The sequence below is a fragment of the Coptis chinensis genome, chromosome 5 (genome assembly GCF_015680905.1).
Source record: "Coptis chinensis isolate HL-2020 chromosome 5, ASM1568090v1, whole genome shotgun sequence".
NCBI lineage: Eukaryota > Viridiplantae > Streptophyta > Magnoliopsida > Ranunculales > Ranunculaceae > Coptis > Coptis chinensis.
This window is the reverse complement of record NC_141460.1, coordinates 76,850,231-76,854,956: the sequence shown is the minus strand read 5'-3', so window position 1 is coordinate 76,854,956 and position 4,726 is coordinate 76,850,231.

The window sequence follows — 4,726 nt, the reverse complement described above, 5'->3', positions numbered from 1 at the left end:
TTTGTAAAGGTCATAGTATCTAGAAAGACTATGTTGTGGGGTTCTTTTTAGAACAAAAACTTCCATACCCAGTGGTCAGGGAATTCCTCAGGAAAAAATGGAAAACAAAGGGGGATTATGAGATGGTTGCGGACTCCAATCTTTTCTACTTCAAATTCACTAATGAAGAAGATAAGAGAAAGGTTCTGGGGATGGCTCAAATCTTTATGGCAGGAAAGTGCTTCATAGTTATCCAATGGAATCAAGATGTTGAGAAGAGGAAAAATACAGTAAATGCTATTATGATATTGGTGAATCTACACAATGTGCTAAAAGATTTATGGACTGGTGAAGGATTGGGGGATTTTTAGCAAGCAGAATAGGGGAACCCCAGAGGATGGATGAAGCAACTGCCACAAGGAAAAGATTGGCTTTTGCTAGAGTTAATGTGTTAGTAGAGATTGATGCAGAGTTACCTAATACCTTTGATATAGATATGGGTGGTGAGGATATTAGAAGGATTGATGTGGAATATGGATGGATACCGAAGTTGTCTGACCATTGTAGGAAGTCTGGGCATAAGACCGACGAATGTTTGCGAAGAGGTAACACGATAGGGGCTGAGAGACAAAAGGAGGTGCATGTGGAGAGTTCAGTTACCATACCTGAGAGTAGTATGTTTAGAAATGAAGTAGGGGAAGAAATCACTAGTCTTCCTGATGCTACAATGAGACAGGCCCCTGGAGAGCTACCAGCTAATAGAGAGGAGCTGATAGTCTGCAACATCAATGAGGAAGTGGGTACAGGGAATCCAGAGAGAGTAATAGACACAGGCAGTAGTGCAGAAATGATGTCAGAAACAGAGGAAGTGGTTCATTCTGAGGTAGTGGTAGTAGTAGCAGATGTAGCTGTTAGAGGGTCTGAGGATAGCAGAGGTCTGAGTAGCGAGACAGAGAGCCCAGAAAGAGTAATAGATATCGTTTATAGTGTAGAAACTCGGATAGAGTCAGAGTTAGTGGTCAGTAACGAGATAGTGGTAGCAGTAGAGGATGTAGCAGATAGAGGGTCCGAGCATAGTAGAGGGCTGAATAGGGAGAACATGGATGGGAGTTATGAGATGGTTATGGGGGCTCAGACAAGGTCAGACAGGGTATCTGATCATAGCGCTGAGTTTTCTGAGTGTGTACAGGAGCAGTCTAGTGTGATTAACAATGAGATCAGGGAGAATTTTTCTGTGGTGGAGTTGGGAGAGAATGCTAACGCTTTAGTGCCTTATGTGGAGAGCACACAAGGCCTTGAACAAGCTGTTGGATTCAACCCTTTGATGCACTACAAAGCGGAACATGAGGAATACAATAACATCTATGAAAGCACACGACTTGGGGAGATGTTTGATGAAGAAGTGTTTGAGGAAGAAACTACCTATTTCAAAGACAAAAATCTTCTACCTATGTCTAAAGAGCCTCATACTCCAACACCTCGAGATGGAGTGGTGACTAGAAGTCAAGGCAAACAGACCCAAGTAGCCAGTGGTAGCAAAAGCAAGGGAAGACCCAAGGGAGCAAAGAACAAAAAACATCATCATTATTTGGAATGTGATAGGAGCAAATGACCTTTTGAAAGCTAAGGAAATAAATAAGGTGAGGATAGACAAGAAATTATGTTTGTTTGGGATACTCGAAACAAAAGTGAAGAAGGATAAGTATGATAGCATTCGTAAAGTGTGTTGCCCTAACTGGGAGGAGGAGAATAACTATGAGAAGTCTTCATCAGGAAGAATTTGGATGTGTTGGGATCCTTTTGTTGTGAAGGACCAGAAACTTGAGATGTCTGAGCAATTCATTCATTGTAGTGTAGACTACCTTCCCAAGGTAGAAGACTTTTTTCTTACAGTGGTGTATGCGAGTAATTCTTTTCAAGAAAGGCTAGTATTGTGGAAAGATTTGGCAAGGCTGCATGGCTCAATCCATAAACCGTGGAGTAGGGGTGGGAATTTGGCCCTAACGACCCTAACCCGGCCCTGACCGACCCGACCCTAAGCCCTATAAAGCCCTCACAGAGTTTAGGGCCGGCCCGGCCCGGCCCTAATGCCTTCTAGGGCAGGGCTAGGGTTAAGATTCTAAAACATAGGCCCGACCCTAATTCAGCCCTCATTAGCCCGACCCTAACCAAGCCCTAACCGGCCCTGTTTCACACTTTCACTATAAATACACATACCATAATTGTCCAACTCTTTGTTAAATATTTTCAATTAAAATAACATTGTCCTTTGTAATTTATCACTTACACCCAAGGGTACTTCCAATAACTTGTCTTATATAACAAAAACTTGTCAACTTAATGTACCATGAAGAACAATGAGCACTAGCCTAATAAAAATAAGACTTTATTCCTTTGATCATCAAGTCAAAGTCCATAACTTATTATTCTCAATTTCTTTTCTCACTTATTTCTTATAAATTATATTTTTATTCACATCCAAGCCAAGTCTAAAACTAAAGATTTCCTTCCACACCATTAAAGCAAAAAATCTGAGCGGACATTTGTAACATAGAAACCAAAAAACAACCTTTGTTAGAAAAATGACATTTGTAATCTCAAACCTTTCTCCATCACTTGTTCAAAAGCCAATATTTTCATTTCCATATACAAAGCTTGAATCACTTTTAAATTAGAAGAAAGGTAATATTATATTTGTTTGAATCTATTATAGAAATAATTTATGATATTACAAATAGTTTAACAACTTCCATGACCCTTAACCAAAACTATTATGTTTCTTCTTTATATCTATTACTTCTTCCTTTAAAATGATAATATAATTATTTGTCTATGTATTTCAATTTAAAATGTAATTTTAGTGAGGTTTGAGTACAAGGAAGAACAAATTCCGAACTCTCGATGTACTTCAGTTCATTAGATTGTGGATGTGCATTTTAAAATTTTGGACTTATACAAGATTATTACTAGATTGGTTGGACTTTGAGTTTGTAGATTATTGTACATTTTTGTAATATAAATGAGTTTTAAAACTGATGTAGTAAAAAAAAAGAAAATATATAGGCCCGGCCCTAAAGCCCGGCCCTAAAGCCTTTAAAGAGGGCTTAGGGTAGGGTAAGGGCTTGAGGTTTAGACTTGTGACCCGGCCCAACCCGGCCCTATGCTGACTTTAGGGCCGGGCCGACCCGACCCTAATATTTAAAGGGCTTTAAATGTTTAGGGCCGGGCTAGCCCGACCCGGCCCATTGCCCACCCCTACCGTGGAGTGTAGCGGGAGACTTTAACAACATCAGGTCTACTAATGAAAGAGTAGGTGAGGACCCTATGCATCCAAGAGAAGCCCATGATTTTATACTCTGTCTTCAGAATGTTGGACTAACGGACATCAATTCTAGCAGATTTTTCTATACTTGGTGGAATAAATCTATTGGTACTGCAAGTATTATGTCAAGAATAGATAGATGCCCAGTGAACAGTCTGTGGTTAACAACATATCCAAACTCAGGGGCCGAATTCTTACCTCAGGGAGTTTCTGATCACTCCCCCATGCTTCTCACATGGCATGATTTTAGTTGAGCTCCAATACCATTTAGATTTTGCAACTTTTGGGTCTATCAACTAGAGTTCAGTATCATTCTAGAGGAAGTTTGGAATACAAGGATTTATGCAAATCCTATGTATGTTCTCATTCAAAAGCTTAAGATGCTTAGGGAGAGGATTAGACCATGGGCCAAAAAAAAATTTCTAATCTACATGAGAGAGTTATTTCAGCAAGGCAACAATTACAAGATGCATAGATATTACTCCAAAATAACCCAACTGATGTGGGGTTGGGACAAGGTGAAAAAGAGGCTATGAAGAAATATGTTGATCTAGCAAAAGTCGAAGCAATAGATGTGGCCCAAAAGTCTGAGGCCCAATGGATGACAGAAGGGGATAGATGTTCACAGTTTTTCTTCAACACCTTAAAGGAAAAGGCAGCCAGAAAAGGAATATGGGCAATAGAGAATGATAGTGGTGGTACAGCTCATGGTCAGGCAAAAGTAACTCATAGTATTGTGAAATACTTCACACAGATGTTGGGTGCTATAACTCTACCAATTAGCGACAGAGAATTCTTCATGGAGCTGAAAGTCAGAGAAACTATTGATCTAGGTATGAGTGCTGTGTTGGAAGTTGAGGTGACTAAAACAAAGATCAGGGAAGCTTTTTTGGAGATGGAAAATAATAAGGTGCTAGGACCGGATGGATATAATCCTTTCTTTTTCAAATATTGCTTGGACAATGTAGGGGTGGATGTTGTGAACGCAATTAAGAATGTGCTTAGAACACATAAGTTGCCTCGGGGTACTAATGCAACTTTTCTCTGTCTAATCCCAAAAGTGATTTCACCCTCCAAAGTTGAAGATTTCAGACCTATAGCTTTGTGCAACACGATCTACAAAGGCATGGCCAAAGTCATTACCAATAGATTGAAGATGGTGATGCCTCCGATAGTACACGAAAATCAGTTGACTTTCATTCCAGAAAGATCTATATAGGATAATATCTTTATGTCCCATGAAGTTCTGAGAGGCTATGAGAGAAGACACGGCACCCCTAGATGCTCAGTGAAATTGGATATCAGAAAGGCTTATGATATGGTGAGTTGGCAGTCCATCCTCTACATGTTGAAAAGATTTCAGTTTCCTCCAAAGATGAAAATGTGGATTCAGATATGCATTAGCTCACCTTCTTATTATGTCCT